The sequence below is a fragment of the Mizuhopecten yessoensis genome, unplaced genomic scaffold (assembly GCF_002113885.1).
Source record: "Mizuhopecten yessoensis strain PY_sf001 unplaced genomic scaffold, ASM211388v2 scaffold716313, whole genome shotgun sequence".
In the NCBI taxonomy this organism is placed as follows: Eukaryota; Metazoa; Mollusca; class Bivalvia; order Pectinida; family Pectinidae; genus Mizuhopecten; species Mizuhopecten yessoensis.
Window position 1 is genome coordinate 119763 of NW_018480054.1, and position 19720 is coordinate 139482.

A 19720-nucleotide genomic window follows, 5' to 3' on the forward strand; every position below is an offset into this window, starting at 1 on the left:
AAAAAAAAAAAAAAAAAAAAAAAAAACATGTATTAACTGTTATTTAATTTTTGTATTTACATAAGTATAATCAAAGTTTTCCATTGTAAACTATATGTGGTGTTCAATAAAACATTAAAGTTATACATAGATCTCCATTCTTTAGTTTATTTATTTCATTTGCAAGACTATATATGTTCCTTGTCTCACTGAACCCTTTATTTAAACATTATAAAGACTATCAATGCACCTTCAATCGTGGGTTCATTTAATTTAACTACATGTATTAGCTTGAGTACAAAACCTTTCAATAAGGAATTATTTTCATTAAATGTTATGTAACTGGTATAAGGTTTAAACATTATTCTACAACAATCCTAACATTGACCTGAATTCCTTCTTTTTATTACCCTGAACCTAAATTGATTGACCTTTTTATCAAATTATTTACTCGCTCATTTATGCGTAAATGAAGTTTTAATTTCACTGTACAGTTAATTAGCAGTGATGTATAACGTCATGACGTACCAAACTATCCGCTGGAATTACACGTACTGGCTTTCGTACTCAAACGGGTCCCCAGCTCTCTGGCAGCACAATGATTGTTTCGTGTGGCAACTTGCATATCGTCCATGTATCCCGAGCAATAACAGTAAGCACAATGGAGGACCCGTGGTTTTATGCTTGGCTTTACGGCCAGTGGACATAAATTAAACATTATTTTACATTTAAAGACGTCCAGTCATTATCAATCTAGGTTATATATCGTGTGAGAGAGGCGCAAACAACGCGTGCATTCCCCACACCAACGTACACTGGCCAAGCTGGAGACGGCAAGGCGAGAATGACAAGGTACCAGGAAAGCCGCAGTTTTATTGAGTTTGACCTATTGCATATTGACACGTTTTATTTAACAAGAAAGTATGCACGTGAGGCACATATGCGATTGCACCTTTTATAATAATTCGGTTATAGTTACAGAATGTTTAAAATCAAAAATGGTCATACTCCGCAGCTGTTTTATCTTCCAAGGACTAATTCCAATTAGTCTAAATTACTGATGAAACACCAGCAGTTGTATGAACTCCCCAACATTATAAAAATGACCTATAATATATAGGAGCACCTGTTAGTTTTGAATACGTTAATGAGTAAAGTGTGTAGATTATGAACCATGCCTCTAATTGAAAATATATTATTGTTTGGTGTGTTTGTGTTTTGCGTCCTATTAACAGTTATGGTCATTTAAGGACGTGTCAAGTTTTGGTGGTGGAGCCGGAGTTCCCGGAGAGATCTGCCGACCTACGGCCAGTACGTATACCTGGCGACTAATTCAAAATATATTGTTGTGGATGTGTCAACGTCCCGTAATCGAGCGACATGTGCAGCCTAGAATTACGTCACGTCGTTGTACAGGTTAACACTACAAATCGCTCAGAGTCAAAGCTTGACCATAGGACCAGTTGTTGTTGAATCGTTGCGAGACATTTCATATGCATTGCTCTTGCCTAATGTTAAACTTCGATACATACATATTTCCAAACAAATGAATCTTATTAAAGAGATGTTTGTGGCTATCAAAGTTCCGGCAAACATCGGGGCCTAAGAAATGCGCTAGCAGAGTCTGCCAACTTGTACCTTTAAAAAGAACTTAGAACTCACATATATGAATGTATATTCAGTTTGCCGAAAATTGAAGAATCTGCACCATCCAGCCGTTTTGTCCATACAAAATGAGACAATATATTAAGGGACATACATACCTAAAAGATAACTCTGATAAGTATCACATTTACAAATATGCAATTAGTAAACGCCGTTATACAGCATTACACAATCGGATAATTGTAGTTCAGTTCAGTTAACAGTAAGCCTATCCCATTGGTCATATTGTAAGTAGTGACAGAGACAAGCGATTTTGGTCAACGAGACTGTAGTGTCTTTAATTTCAAGCTCATTGCATATATACGATTGACGTGATTAGCAAGTAATATTAACAGACAGTACATCGTCGATACGTCTGACTATGGAATTAAACGGCTTCGTAAGGTTTTTATTTCCATTTTTTACAAACCTATTAATAAATTCAGCCTCAAATGAAAACAAAACCAAGAGGGAACTACTTCGTTCCGATAGGAATGCATACAGTATGGGGGGGGGGGGGGGGGGTCCTCCCCCACACATACAGTATGGGGGAGATACTCCACCACACATACTATGGGGGGGGGATACTCCCCCACACATACAGTATTGGGGGGATACTCCACCACAAATACAGTATGGGGGGGATATTCCCCCCCACATACAGTATGGGGGGGGAATTCCACCACACATACAGTATTGGGGGGGGAAATTCCACCACACATACAGTATTGGGGGGATACTCCACCACCCATACAGTATGGGGGGGATACCCCACCACACATACAGTATGGGTGGGGTATTCCACCACACATACAGTATGGGGGGGGGGATACTCCACCACACATACAGTATGGGGGGGGTATTCCACCACACATACAGTATGGGGGGGGGATACTCCACCACACATACAGTATGGGGGGGAGATACTCCACCAAACATACAGTATGGGGGGATACTCCACCACACATACAGTATGGGGGGGGGAAATTCCACCACACATACAGTATGGGGGGATATTCCACCACACATACAGTCTGGGGGGGATACTCCACCACACATCCAGTATGGGGGGGGGAAATTCCACCACACATACAGTATGGGGGGATATTCCACCACACATACAGTATGGGGGGGATACTCCACTACATATACAGTATGGGGGGGATACTCCACCACACATACAGTATGGGGGGGATACTCCACTACATATACAGTATGGGGGGGATACTCCACCACACATACAGTATGGGGGGATCCTCCACCACACATACAGTATGGGGGGATATTCCACCACACATACAGTATGGGGGGATATTCCACCACATATACAGTATGGGGGGGATATTCCACCACACATACAGTATAGGGGGGATATTCCACCACACATACAGTATGGGGGGATACTCCACCACCCATACAGTATGGGGGGATACTCCACCACACATACAGTAGGGGGGGATACTCCACCACACATACAGTATGGGGTGGGGATACTCCACCCCACATACAGTATGGGGGGGATATTCCACCACACATACAGTATGAGGGGGGGATACTCCACCACACATACAGTATGGGGTGGGGATACTCCACCCCACATACAGTATGGGGGGGAATACTCCACCACACATACAGTATGGGGGATCCTCCACCACACATACAGTATGGGGGGGGGAAATTCCACCACACATACAGTATGGGGGGATATTCCACCACACATACAGTATGGGGGGGGGGATACTCCACCCCACATACAGTATGGGGGGATACTCCACCACACATACAGGATGGGGGGGGATACTCCACCACACATACAGTATGGGGGATACTCCACCACGCATACAGTATGGGGGGGGATACTCCACCACACATACAATATGGGGGGATACTCCACCACACATACAGTATGGGGTGGGGATACTCCACCACACATACAGTATGGGGGGATATTCCACCACATATACAGTATGGGGGGGGATATTCCACCACACATACAGTATGAGGGGGGGATACTCCACCACACATACAGTATGAGGGGGGGGATACTCCACCACACATACAGTATGGGGTGGGGATACTCCACCACACATACAGTATGGGGGGATATTCCACCACACATACAGTATGGGGGGGATATTCCACCACCCATACAGTATGGGGGGGGGGATACTCCACCACACATACAGTAGGGGGGGGGGATACTCCACCACACATACAGTATGGGGTGGGGATACTCCACCCCACATACAGTATGGGGGGGGATACTCCACCACACATACAATATGGGGGGATACTCCACCACACATACAGTATGAGGGGGGATACTCCACCACACATACAGGATGGGGGGGGATACTCCACCACACATACAGTATGGGGTGGGGATACTCCACCACACATACAGTATGGGGGGGGATACTCCACCACACATACAGTATGGGGGGGGGAATACTCCACCACACATACAGTATGGGGGATACTCCACCACACATACAGTATGGGGGGGGATACTCCACCACACATACAGTATGGGGGGATACTCCACCCCACATACAGTATGGGGGGGGGGATACTCCCCCACACATACAGTATGGGGGGGATTTTCCCCCACACATACAGTATGGGGGGGGGGATACTCCACCCCACATACAGTATGGGGGGGATATTCCCCCACACATACAGTATGGGGGGGGGGATACTCCACCCCACATACAGTATGGGGGGATACTCCACCACACATACAGTATGGGGGGGGGGGATACTCCACCACAGAACTCAGCAAGCACATTGTCAACCGGGCACTCATTTCTTCTCACAATTTCATCCTAAGGAAATTTTATTTTGTTCTTTGTTTTGCTTTTCACAAAATATGCCATAAGTTACAACCATATATTGTTAGTAGGCTATGCAATACTGTTAGTACTGTTAGTTTGACACAACTACAGTTCTCTAAATCAATTTGTTCTCAGCAACGTCATACAAAGATCCTAAGAAATGAGCCGAAGTATGCACAGAAATGCCGTACAACACGTACAAAAACGTAGGTGGGTACTCGAACAATATGTAGGAGTTGATAGGGATGCAAAGGTGTGCTAGGCTTGACGCCTGCATATTGACGCACAGTTGTTATATTTCCCCTAGAGAGCTGTATTACCGTATCTGATAGCTCATCGTTTTTTGTGACGGGATCAATGATAGGGCCGCAGTAATGAAACAAGTGGAGCGGTTAATAGGTATCACTACGCTCATTGGTTGTTATATATATATATAGTGATACGTTACAATCGATTCGTTAACGGTTCGTACTAGCTAACTAAAGAGTCCATTCATTTTATTGTTTGGACCTAACGATACAAAAACATTATAATTTCAAAAAGAGAATCAATACATGTTAAAGCCATGTATTGAAAAACTACATTTTCAAGAAACAAAAGGGAGACTGGAACTGTTTAACGCTTCAGTTACTAGTTATTGTTATTTGTTACAACTAATATGCATCTATCAACACTTTTTACACTGACCTGTATATTTACGTGTCTATATATGAGACGGGCCAGTGCCAGGCCCTATGAAGATGGACAACTCGCAGCGCTGACAGACGAGGTAAGTGTCATTACTGTCGAACTATTTCTGTCTCAACCTAAAGTTGTTGCGTTGCCGTGTATCGTGGTAGACATGTATTATGCAAACTCGAAAGCTTAATGAGAGTGCATGCAATAGTCGTATTTGCAGATCTCTGCTCTCTGTAATTTGTTAGTGATGAAAATTGTTGAACGTATTCAGAAGCGGTCACTCGCCAATGATTATTACAAAGGAACAACATAAATGCCCATGCATGATTGAAACATTTCATATTTTCGACTAACAACCTCTGAAAAAAGGGCACATAATCGATCTCCTTTGGCAAAAGGGTGGTATGTTCCTATCAATTTTATTAGAAGTATTTTATTATTACTATTAAATGGAAATAGTACTAGAAATGCCATTTACTCTTATTTTTACAAAAGATAAAGAAAGTTGTATCACAAATGTAAACCTTTTGGAGAACAATTTGAAGAAAATTACCTTTTAACATATCTGATAAATTAACATGAACGAGTATTAAGGATGGGTGTATCCTTGTGCAGTTATATTGTGCACATGCTATCCTGATGTGTTATTGTGATTTGTGTAATATTACTGCCGATGAGTTATAACTCTAGGTGATTACAGCGATCCCTCTCATCTCGTCATATCGCTAGTCCGTGTAAGTAGTCAGCGGCGATCTCTCTCATCTCGTCATATCGCTAGTCCGTGTCAGTAGTCAGCAGCGATCCCTCTCATCTCGGAATATCGCTAGTCCGTGTAAGGAGTCAGCGGCGATCTCTCTCATCTCGTCATATCGCTAGTCCGGGTCAGTAGTCAGCAGCGATCCCTCTCATCTCGTAATATAGCTAGTCCGTGTAAGTAGTCAGCGGCGATCTCTCTCATCTCGTCATATCGCTAGTCCGAGTCAGTAGTCAGCAGCGATCCCTCTCAGCTCGTCATATCGCTAGTCCGTGTAAGTAGTCAGCAGCGATCCCTCTCATCTCGTCATATCGCTAGTCCGCGTCAGTAGTGATCAGCGGTCCCTCTCATCTCGTCATATCGCTAGTCCGTATAAGTAGTCAGCAGCGATCCCTCTCAATTCGTCATATCGCTAGTCTGTGTAAGTAGTCAGCAGCGATCTCTCTCATCTCGTCATATCGCTAGTCCGTATAAGTAGTCAACAGCGATCCCTCTCATCTCGTCATATCGCTAGTCCGTGTCAGTAGTCAGCAGAGATCCCTCTCATCTCGTCATATCGCTAGTCCGTGTAAGTAGTCAGCAGCGATCCCTCTCATCTCGTCATGTCGCTGGTCCGTGTAAGTAGTCATCAGCGATCCCTCTCATCTCGTCATATCGCTAGTCCGTGTCAGTAGTCAGCAGCGATCCCTCTCATCTCGTCATATCGCTAGTCCGTGTAAGCAGTTATCAGCGATCCCTCTTATCTCGTCATATCGCTAGCCCGTGTAAGTAGTCAGCAGCGATCCCTCTCATCTCGTCATATCGCTAGTCCTTGTAAGTAGTCATCAGCGATCCCTCTCATTTCGTCATATCGCTAGCCCGTGTAAGTAGTCAGCAGCGATCCCTCTCATCTCGTCATATCGCTAGTCCGTGTAAGTAGTCAGCAGTGATCCCTCTCATCTCGTCATATGGCTAGTCCGTGTAAGTAGTCAGCACACATCAATACAGTGATCACATACCACCTTGCTATGACATGTCTGTCCTCTCTAAAACTTCTTCACTCATGGAATCTGTAAAACATATTTTCAGTGGTAAAGGCGAACTCTAATTAATCTTTGATATACAATTTCAACCTTGTTGTTAAGAACTCTGATACACGACAATCGATCTTATCTTAGATATATCGAGGTCCATATGTAGTTAATTATATAGATAGAATTGTTACCTATCGCAGATCCTTTGGAAGTTATTGTTGTTTAACTTGAATAACCCGTTGATTCCTAGCGATTTATTGGTATTTATAGTGGCTCCTTTGTAGCTTGGTTTCATTTATCAATGATATATCGCAGTCCTTTTATAGTGTATTGCCACTCTTCTATTTCGACAAATGATGGCGCTTTTTATTTCGATGTCCCATTGTAGTATATTGCTATCTATCTTTAATGCAAGCGGTTATGTGGTTTGGCACCGAGATAAACTGCAAAGCGTTCCGCTTTATCTCGGTGTCATTGTTATTTATCGTTATTCAATTGCTGTCTTTGTAGTTTATTTATTTATTTCTTTATCTTGGATATATCATTTTCCAAGTGTTGTTCATCCTTTTTTTATTGTTTAAGAAATAATCAACCTGTCTGCGTAAAATATGAAACAATTTAAACGAGTTTGATAACTTGAGAATGTAAAAGAATAATACTGTCCAGCTTCTTACGTTATATACTCTACCATTGTATACAAACCTCAGTCAATTATATCTATTCTACCACATACAAAGAATTTCGATGTTCTGTCGTGTCTACACCAGTGCCTGAAAGACACATGATCAAGACATTTCGGCGTTTTATTAGGCTGTGTTTTGCGTGTGCAAAAACTATGCTCTAGTGTGCCTAATTTGAACGAATTTCTAGACGGTGATCCAGTGATCATGTTATACTGTTTTATTGTGGGTATATTTAGACACCTTTCGCAATGTGCATGCACATTATACCCTCATTCGACAAAGCTTATTCATACGGTGGGAAACATTCTAATTTGCAATACACGGGACGTTTTTTTAAGAATGACTAATAAAACAATGTCTTACTACTGCCGGCAAGGACGGGTGCTGTTGCTTTTACTAAAGGAACGCGATAATTATCTCTATAAAAGCTTGTTTCCAAGAAAGGTGAACGGATATGTAAATGTATGGTTGTAAAATCATTTTGGATAACATTTTGTGTGAAAAACACAACAAAGGTCAAAATGAAATAATATAATTCCTGAGGGGCAGTATCTTTGTTATATTTCAATAGACGAGGCATTCCTATGGGAAGAAACAAGGCCCTTTTCTGTCCGACTCGGATCTGTTTTCATATGAAGCTGAATTATTAATGAGCTTATCGGGACCAGTACTGGTAACAAGAACCTAGCCAAGACCTTCAATTTCATGTTCAGATAAAACAACGACACGTCTTTAAATAGAATGAAATTAGTTGACAATGTATACTCTCCTGAGCTAGATAGGAAAGACATGATACTACATACTTTCCTTTTTCATTCCTCGCTTTCGATCATGACATGTCTCGTTGCTTTGATGTCAATGCACAAGTTTCCAATATGAGAACGTGACGATTCTTGAGTTTTACCTTGAATTTGACCTAAGCTACAGAGCGGGCAAGCAGAGAACGCCTACTGCTCAGGAACACCCGATTTTACCCGTCTTGTTTTCCTGTAATGGTACTTACTTTAATCTTTGTTTTGTTCTTAGTGTAGTTTCGTCACTTTGAGTTATACTAATGGTTTTGTGACACTTCGGTAGTGATTTTTTTTTTTTTAGGTGCGACATATAGAGAATAATACAGACAGACAGACAGACAGACATATTTACATAATACTACAGTTTCTTACAGTATTCTTCAAACCATGCTCAAGAGCTAGAGCTGCTCTGGAGAAGTATGTTCATTTCTGTGAGCATCTCAGCAAGTTTGTCACTTATAGCAACCATCAGATTGCCCCATTCTCCATCGTCCAAAGAAAACATTTTTCGTCTTCCTCTAGCATATTGTATTGTACATATTGTTCAACGCTTATAAGATTACCTATTTGTTCCAGCAAGATATCTCTACTTTTGAATAGTGTGGGACATTGTATAATGAAATGTTTAACGTCATTGTTCACAACTTTTTTGCTGCACAATTTACACACATTTTGGAATTCAGCCCTGTAGGAAAGCTTGATTAATTCACAAATGTTCCATGTGCTTTTAGGAAATTTCAACGTTAGAGACCACAAGGGATTAGGTCCAATATATTGATGAACTGTCCTATAATATAACAGATCGGGACGATTTCTGCACATTTTACACCATGCATCATAGTAATAGTTTGTTGTGACTTTCTAAATAAACGATTTCCACTAAAACTCTCTACAGAACGCACCAGAGAACACAAACTCGAAAAAGAATTTCACCATTCTATGGAAAATGTCTACGATGAAGCTCACGTTTTGAAACGATTGTGAGGTGAACATGAATGTACATAAGCGAATAATAAATAGAGATTTCCAGACAAAAGATAATTTAGCATTACACAGTTGGTTCCAAAGGTACAGTTTTCTGATTTCTACATCAGACCATAAATCATCATGTAAGTCAATAGCTCTGGTAGTAATGGCCGACGACGAAGTTTTCTCAAAACCCTGGCATCTTCGTGCAGCATACCGCATGGTTCTATTTAACATAGCAATGGACTTCTGCGTAGCATTTGCCCAAAGTTCACATCCGTATATAACACCTTGTATGATAATTGCTTTAATGAGTTGCGCACTTTTGAGAGGATTCAATCCGCCTGGATGGATACAACACTCATTAGACTATTAAGGTTCCTTCTACCTTTTTAGCACGCGCTTTCTACACCGACATCAGCTTTTAGGTTTGAACAAAAAGTAATTCCCGCGTAAACCTTTGTATCAGTCCATTCGATAATCGCGCCTCCCAGAGAACATACAGCTTATGGTTTATTGACGATTCGTCTCTTATATGATAACTCAATCAGCAAAGATTTAGCAGAGTTATAATTTAGCCTCCAAAGATTAGCATACGCATTTACGATATCTAGTTGAGCTTGGAGATTCGTGATGATTCCAGCTAATAAGAGCGTGTCATCAGCTAATAATACGCAGGGGATATGTAGCTTTTGAATCTGTAAACCCAGTTCCGCTTCATCCAGAACACGTGCGAGACCGTTTATCATAACGAGGAATAGCCAGGCTGATAAAGTGATAAAGTGACGATTCTTGAATTTTACCTTGAATTTGACCTAAGCTACAAAGCGGGCGGCGTAGATAAAGCAGAGGACGCCTACTGTTCAGGAATACCTGATTTTACCCGTCTTGTTTTCCTGTAATGGTACTTACTTTAATCTTTGTTTTGTTCTTAGTGTAGTTTCGTCACTTTGAGTTATACTAATGGTTTTGTGACACTTTGGTATTGATTTTTGGGTTTTTTAGGTGCGATATATAGAGATTAATACATGCCTCTTTCCATATCACACCCGGTATCAACCCGAGACTGCAATGTCAGCCCAAGGGTCGAAGGCCCGAGGGCTGATATTGGTCGAGGGTTGATACCGGGTGTGATATGGAAAAGGGCATACTTTATTCTGTTTATAACATACTTACTTATAAAAAGCTACTTTCTTATGATATATTTTTCTTTTGAAATATTGAAAAACGAAAAATTTCCAAAAGGGGTGTGATACGGGTTTTGCGGGCTGATACGAGTTTTTGGGGTGTGATACGGCGGGGCTGATACAGCTTTTGAGTTGTGATACGGCGAGGGCTGATATGGATAAGAGCAATTGTGTCGTATCGCATCTATAAAACCCCGTATTTATTAGTAAGAATGTAATCTTGAAGCAGCTATGGAAGAATGTCAAATTATTGTTAACTGTTACATACTTATTTATCATAAACGGATGAGCTTTGTTATTGATGGTAATTCATATACAGGTTTTCTTTCAATTTATACTTAAGCATTATGTCAAAATCGTCATACATTTTAGTCAAAAAGATAAAGAAATTATAAAAATGGCATTCTGTAATTCCAAAGTGCTTGTGGAGTTTGAGATGGCAAAAATAAAATTAAAGCTATAAACTTGATTTATTTTATAACAATGATAAAACAAGTTATGTAAACTATTATTGTTCGCCCGGATGTTAGCGCACAGGGTGTCTAAATGTGGGAAGAATTTGGAATAACCGGGGAAATCCACGTGTTAGGGCAGTTGACCCCATACCTTGTCACGGCCGATCGGGGAATCGAATCCCTGACCTCTTTGTGTAGGGCGATTGTGTTATCCATTGCGCAACCTGATCACCTACATACTGTAGTTTAAATGTCTATCCAAGTCGAGTAGAGTTCAACCTGACCACCTACATACTGTAGTTTAAAGGTCTATCCAAATCGAGTAGAGTTCAACCTGACCACCTACATACTATAGTTTAAAGGTATATCCAAGTCGAGTAGAGTTCAACCTGACCACCTACATACTGTAGTTGAAAGGTCTATCTAAGTCGAGTAGAGTTCAACCTGACCACCTAAATACTGTAGTTTAAAAGTCTATCCAAGTCAAGTTCCACGTGTAGTTTCAGCTGTAGTTTTAATTTTGTTACAGTGCTGATTTTGTACTGCTCTGCCCTTGTGATGGTGACTGTCCTTTGCTCTGTTCTCTATCTGCCCTTGTGATGGTGACTGTCTTTTGCTCTGTTCTCTATCTGCCCTTGTGATGTGTGACTCTCCTTTGCTCTGTTCTCTTTCTTCCCTTGTGATGGTGACTGTCCTTTGCTCTGTTCTCTATCTGCCCTTGTGATGGTGACTGTCCTTTGCTCTGTTCTCTATCTGCCCTTGTGATGGTGACTGTCCTTTGCTCTGTTCTCTATCTGCCCTTGTGATGGTGACTGTCCTTTGCTCTGTTCTCTATCTGCCCTTGTGATGGTGACTGTCCTTTGCTCTGTTCTCTATCTGCCCTTGTGATGGTGACTGTCCTTTGCTCTGTTCTCTATCTGCCCTTGTGATGGTGACTGTCCTTTGCTCTGTTCTCTATCTGCCCTTGTGATGGTGACTGTCCTTTGCTCTGTTCTCTATCTGCCCTTGTGATGGTGACTGTCCTTTGCTCTGTTCTCTATCTGCCCTTGTGATGGTGACTGTCCTTTGCTCTGTTCTCTATCTGCCCTTGTGATGGTGACTGTCCTTTGCTCTGTTCTCTATCTGCCCTTGTGATGGTGACTGTCCTTTGCTCTGTTCTCTATCTGCCCTTGTGATGGTGACTGTCCTTTGCTCTGTTCTCTATCTGCCCTTGTGATGGTGACTGTCCTTTGCTCTGTTCTCTATCTGCCCTTGTGATGGTGACTGTCCTTTGCTCTGTTCTCTATCTGCCCTTGTGATGGTGACTGTCCTTTGCTCTGTTCTCTATCTGCCCTTGTGATGGTGACTGTCCTTTGCTCTGTTCTCTATCTGCCCTTGTGATGGTGACTGTCCTTTGCTCTGTTCTCTATCTGCCCTTGTGATGGTGACTGTCCTTTGCTCTGTTCTCTATCTGCCCTTGTGATGGTGACTGTCCTTTGCTCTGTTCTCTATCTGCCCTTGTGATGGTGACTGTCCTTTGCTCTGTTCTCTATCTGCCCTTGTGATGGTGACTGTCCTTTGCTCTGTTCTCTATCTGCCCTTGTGATGGTGACTGTCCTTTGCTCTGTTCTCTATCTGCCCTTGTGATGGTGACTGTCCTTTGCTCTGTTCTCTATCTGCCCTTGTGATGGTGACTGTCCTTTGCTCTGTTCTCTATCTGCCCTTGTGATGGTGACTGTCCTTTGCTCTGTTCTCTATCTGCCCTTGTGATGGTGACTGTCCTTTGCTCTGTTCTCTATCTGCCCTTGTGATGGTGACTGTCCTTTGCTCTGTTCTCTATCTGCCCTTGTGATGGTGACTGTCCTTTGCTCTGTTCTCTATCTGCCCTTGTGATGGTGACTGTCCTTTGCTCTGTTCTCTATCTGCCCTTGTGATGGTGACTGTCCTTTGCTCTGTTCTCTATCTGCCCTTGTGATGGTGACTGTCCTTTGCTCTGTTCTCTATCTGCCCTTGTGATGGTGACTGTCCTTTGCTCTGTTCTCTATCTGCCCTTGTGATGGTGACTGTCCTTTGCTCTGTTCTCTATCTGCCCTTGTGATGGTGACTGTCCTTTGCTCTGTTCTCTATCTGCCCTTGTGATGGTGACTGTCCTTTGCTCTGTTATCTATCTGCCCTTGTGATGGTGACTGTCCTTTGCTCTGTTCTCTATCTACCCTTGTGTTGGTGACTGTCCTTTGCTCTGTTCTCTATCTGCCCGTGTGATGGTGACTGCCCTTTGCTCTGTTCTCTATCTCCCCTTGTGATGGTGACTGTCCTTTGCTCTGTTATCTATCTGCCCTTGTTATGGTGACTGTCCTTTGCTCTGTTCTCTATCTACCCTTGTGTTGGTGACTGTCCTTTGCTCTGTTCTCTATCTCCCCTTGTGATGGTGACTGTTCTTTGCTCTGTTCTCTATCTGCCCTTGTGATGTATAACTGTCCTTTGCTCTGTTCTCTATCTGCCCTTGTGATGGTGACTGCCCTTTGCTCTGTTCTCTATCTGGTCTATTGTTCCTATGGGCTCACTTTACTTTTACGGTTCCGTTCCCAAAGCAATTGAATATTTTCACTAAATGAAACTGTGTCCCTACGTTCCATGTTTCCTCATGCCTAATCCCATCCCTGTTTGTTTTTCGCTGATGGTAAGATAACCACAGATGGATGGTGTACGAGGCTTGAGACACATCCGATTGAATAATACATAATAATTAACCCAACAACAGCTATGTGATAGTCATACGCTCGTGTATTAACGACACCTAATTACAAAGTGCTTGTTCTTGCATACTAGGATTCACAAACACAGATGAAGGAATGGGATTTTGTATGGGAGGAAAATCACAATCAGGTGACCTTTGGAGAAGTTATCAATATTGTATAACTGAACTTCTGAATGTTTCCGTAGTGACGCTGTATCTATACTCAGGCTTCTGATTAACTTCAGAACAAGTTTATGCATTATATCATATTCACAGATCTGCACATTGTTCATATGGGTTCTTTTTATTTGTTAGGGTACCTTTGAATTACAACGACAAAATAGCTGATTTTGAGTGATAATATTATATAGTAGAAACATAATTTACTGTTCAATATGATCAGGGTTTGTTTCATGGGTTTTACTGAAAAAGGGATCGTCATCTTTATTGTGTTCAGGAGTCGATTTTTAATGTTTAATTGTTTACCTAGCATACGGTATCTTATGTAAACATACGAATGTGAAATATACAGCTCAATAAGCCTAAACCGTTATATGTTAAAATAGGAACACTGCTAATGCTATTTGCACCTGACGGAATTTTTTTAAATAGTTCTGACTCTGTATAAAACATATACGACATCACGCGTACGCCTTAAAGTATATATACGTAAGATAAGTAGCATGGACATCCCTGGCTCCGGGCGCTCACAGCTTTGTTAACTCCAACAAAGTGTTAGTGAAAAAATAAAATTGTTGCCAATATTAAGCAAAAGTTTTCAATACAAAATTAGTTTTCAAAACGCATGAACCTTGATTGTATAAACATATCTATAGCAGAAAATACGACAACAGATTTGTTGTTGTTGTTGTAATCATATTTTGAATGTTTTCCTATACAGGGGTTAACTCTGACTAACCTTTAAACAAACGGGGACCTGGGCAGTCAATCTTTACGAATTAAAAGTAAATAGTTCCAATCGCGATCATGCTATCAATTGAAAGCGTTGAATAGAATACCCCTCCACCCCCAGCCTCAGATCACCGCTAGCGTACATGCGTCTAGCATGTCTGATAAACCCTTGCCACGACAATGATAGAGCCCAATATAACTATGTAACCCGGGGCGTTGTGTGGTTGCTTACTGGCGTTCAAATTGGAAAACCAAACGTACTGCCTGACACTGATTATATTTCTTGATAGAAGGATAGTTATCTCAATTATTATTTAAGAATGATGGCAATCAGTTTAAAATGTTTATTGTGAATTTTGCTTACTTTGGCATCAATTTATATCGCTTAGCGTTAATACACAACTGCTAAATATGCTATTAGAAAATAAATAGTATTGTGTCGAGACACGGGTATGCATATCATAATATATATAGCGTCACCGCCAGGTAAAAAAACATAGAAACAAATAGAAAGAACGAAACCTGGAGTTTAAGCAAATCCATACTTTCGTTTCAAAATCAATGAAACTAAACAAACTATGAACACAGCAAACAATAACATGGCGACCCACAAAACAGAAAATAGGACAAAGTTATTCCTGGAGGATGAAAACGCGTTTTCTACTTCATCGAGAAAATCCGTCATGTAAATCTATATCAAATCAAAACAATGTCACGTCGTCAAAATGAGAATCAGACTAGTGGCAGCAAGCAAGTAGGCACCCATAAGCATAACAATTTAGCATCGACCTTCATATCTACACAGAAACTGAATAAGTCAAGATGATATCAAGATGGCGACGGAAACCTGTTCTATAACTTCATCAAACTACATCCCTTAAACCCTGTCTAGTAAATCTGTCAGTCCGCAGTGAACATCTATCACGATAATCATGACAATCAGAGATAATCGGATAGATATTAAAGAATCGACGTCTAGAACGAACGGCGATACACTCTCACCATTGCACTTCTCGATCTTATTACAAGACAATAAACAAACAAGAACAGGATATCGAATAAACCTGCGTAAATTTTAATCAACAGAAGCAAAAGTGCTTTCAAAGTCATTGACAAAACATAGGAAAAGTAGCATATGACATTTGATCTTGGCTTTATTTGACATTATACTGTGATTGATGGTGAGGTCTAGGCACACAAACAAATATGTATGCTCATACAAGTGTACATCGCCTCAAATGTTTTCTAAACGAGGCACAATTTCCTCAGTCATTATTATGAGAACTGAGCTCTTAGAACTCTAACGGTACATAAGGGCGTGCTCAAGAGCATCGCCTTTCTAAGTGATTATTTTAACACGAAATCTTGGGGATTTTATTACGGGACATTTGTGGAAATGTGTAAAGCCCTTATCGGCAATTACTTTATCGTCAGGCTGTATTTTTACGCTGTTTATAATGACATCGACCTTCTGTGTGACTGTGATGAGGTGATCTAACAAGTGTTTTCATATTGTTATCATTAAAATAAAGATAATTGCTCCGTGTTTCTCAGTTTAAAGGATATCAAATTAATGAGTGTGATAATTCAAAACTGTTCCGTTTGAGTTGTCACGAAGAGGCTGCCAAACGGAAGAGAATACAATTATACACAACTTAACTAAACGTCAAATGATAAGGTGAAGTACAATTATACACAACTTAACTAAACGTCAAATGATAAGATGAAGTACACGCAGGCAAAAACATCCTAAATTAAGGATTAACATGGACATTGTCAATTTCCAGGAAAGACATAAACGAATTCCAGATAGAAGTTTGAATACCTACCATATCCTGCTCTTAACTTCGTTGTGGATATAATTAAGTCGACCTTCGTCAGACCACTATTTATGTAACTCATTTTGTTTGGGCGATATAATTATGATCGATGGTCCATGGTTCGAGTCCCAGCATAGCCCCGGTATATTTTGATTTCAGAAAGATGAAAAACATATTATGACAAAAAAATTAGACAAACAATTGTGATTGCACCTATTCCGTCTTTTCGTATTGCGGAGTTATCTTCTCTTGTGTGTTTGGGAGAGAAACGTCATCAATTTTTGAGAAAACGACGTAATTTTCTAAAACAAACCAATGACGTAACAATTAATACATGCTCACAAGAGAAGATAACTCTGCAATACGCAAAAACGAAACATTATTTAGTAGGAGAAGCAGTTTTCTAAAAATGAAAAACACTGCACCATTCGTCTGTATTGTCCTTCTAGGACTTATCAATGGTGGCAGGGCCCGAAACCGTACCTCCTAACTTACTACCCTTCTAGGACTTATCAATGGTGGCAGGGCCCGAAACCGTACCTCCTGACTTACTACACTTCTAGGACTTATCAATGGTGGCAGGACCCGAAACCGTACCTCCTTACTTACTACACTACTAGGACTTACCAATGGTGGCAGGGCCCGAAACCGTACCTCCTAACTTACTACTCTTCTATGACTTATCAATGGTGGCAGGGCCCGAAACCGTTCCTCCTAACTTACTACACTTCTAGGACTTATCAATGGTGGCAGGGCCCGAAATCGTACCTCCTAACTTACTACACTACTAGGACTTGTGAATGGTGGCAGGACCCGAAACCGTACCTCCTAACTTACTACACTACTAGGGCTTGTCAATGGTGGCAGGGCCCGAAACCGTACCTCCTAACTTACTACACTACTAGGACTTGTGAATGGTGGCAGGGCCCGAAACAGTACCTCCTAACTTACTACTCTTCTATGACTTATCAATGGTGGCAGGGCCCGAAACCGTACCTCCTAACTCACTACACTACTAGGACTTATCAATGGTGGCAGGGCCCGAAACCGTACCTCCTAACTCACTACACTACTAGGACTTATCAATGGTGGCAGGACCCGAAACCGTACCTCCTAACTTACTACACTACACTACTAGGACTTGTGAATGGGGGCAGGGCCCGAAACCGTACCTCCTAACTTACTACACTACTAGTACTTATCAATGGTGGCAGGGCCCGAAACCGTACCTCCTAACTCACTACACTACTAGGACTTATCAATGGTGGCAGGACCCGAAACCGTACCTCCTAACTTACTACACTACTAGGGCTTGTCAATGGTGGCAGGCCCGAAACCGTACCTCCTAACTTACTACACTTCTAGGACTTATCAATGGTGGCAGGACCCGAAACCGTACCTCCTAACTTACTACACTACACTACTAGGACTTGTGAATGGGGGCAGGGCCCGAAACCGTACCTCCTAACTTACTACTCTTCTATGACTTATCAATGGTGGCAGGGGCCGAAACCGTACCTCCTAACTTACTACACTACTAGTACTTATCAATGGTGGCAGGGCCCGAAACCGTACCTCCTAACTTACTACACTACTAGTACTTATCAATGGTGGCAGGGCCCGAAACCGTACCTCCTAACTTGCTACACTACACTACTAGGACTTGTGAATGGTGACAGGGCCCGAAACCGTACCTCCTAACTTACTACTCTACTAGGACTTGTGAATGGTGGCAGGGCCCGAAACCGTCCCTCCTAACTTACTACACTTCTAGGACTTATCAATGGTGGCAGGGCCCGAAACCGTACCTCCTAACTTACTACACTACACTACTAGGACTTGTGAATGGTGACAGGGCCCGAAACCGTACCTCCTAACTTACTACACTTCTAGGACTTATCAATGGGGGCAGGACCCGAAACCGTACCTCCTAACTTACTACACTACACTACTAGGACTTGTGAATGGTGACAGGGCCCGAAACCGTACCTCCTAACTTACTACACTACACTACTAGGACTTGTGAATGGGGACAGGGCCCGAAACCGTACCTCCTAACTTACTACACTTCTAGGACTTATCAATGGGGGCAGGACCCGAAACCGTACCTCCTAACTTACTACACTACTAGGGCTTGTCAATGGGGGCAGGGCCCGAAACCGTACCTCCTAACTTACTACACTTCTAGGACTTATCAATGGTGGAAGGACCCGAAACCGTACCTCCTAACTTACTACACTACTAGGACTTGTCAATGGTGGCAGGGCCCGAAACCGTACCTCCTAACTTACTACACTACTAGGACTTGTGAATGGTGGCAGGGCCCGAGACCGTACCACCTTATTTACTACACTACTGGTAGTATTGTCCTTCTAGGACTTGTGAATGGTTGCAGGGCCCGAAACCGTACCTCCTAACGTACTACACTATTGTCAATGGTTGCAGGGCCCGAAACCGTACCTTCTAACGTACTACACTACTGGTAGTGTTGTCCTTCTAGGACTTGTCAATGGTTGCAGGGTCCGAAACCGTACCTTCTAACGTACTACACTACTGGTAGTATTGTCCTTCTAGGACTTGTCAATGGTTGCAGGGTCCGAAACCGTACCTTCTAACTTACTACACTACTGGTAACACGTATGGGAGGTGCGTAAACCACTGAATATAAACAATTAGGGGGTACTGGTCAATTTCAAATAAATAAGTCCTAAAATGTCCATATGACTAACAGTGCTACCGCTCAGAGGGGATAACTGAGGCTATCAAGGTTACGGCAATCCTTGGGGATTCAACCATTCACCAGCAGAGTCTACCACCTTGCGGATAAAGACGTAAGCGAGTAATGCACACGCGTGTGATTGTATAAGCTGGTAACACATGTATGACAAACAGAAAACCACTGCAAAATACCGCTGTTTTTCATTGGTGATGTTATTGACCAAAGAGGTGGACATAAAAACTGGTCTTAACCACAGTTGTAACAGAAGTGATGGAAAACCCCTTAACTATTTGAAATATCAAATTGTAGAAAGAACATTTTATCTAGATTTGTATTGTTGTTGTGTGGGGTTATTTAGTTTTACAAACCATTGTCATGTACGTAAAACAGTACAATTCCATGGTACAGCTATGTATTGTTTCGGTATTGGTGGATGGATCCTTGAAGTAACTTTCTTAAATGTCGAAACACCATATCGTAGACAATATATACATGTAAAGACTGTTTAGGAACTCCCGACTAGTGAAGTTAAAGCTAGAGATGGTTGTGAATATTTGCCTTTGGGG

At 41.8% G+C, this 19720-nt stretch overlaps 1 long non-coding RNA gene across 1 annotated transcript in view; it reads left to right on the forward strand.

Annotated features, from left to right (window-relative positions):
• The first annotated feature begins 4861 nt into the window (after positions 1-4861).
• LOC110442942 overlaps positions 4862-19720 on the forward strand; it is a 43040-nt gene continuing 28181 nt past the window's right edge. The window contains exon 1 of the long non-coding RNA XR_002462055.1: positions 4862-5226. This is a non-coding gene — a long non-coding RNA (uncharacterized LOC110442942). The remainder of the gene's footprint in view (positions 5227-19720) is intronic.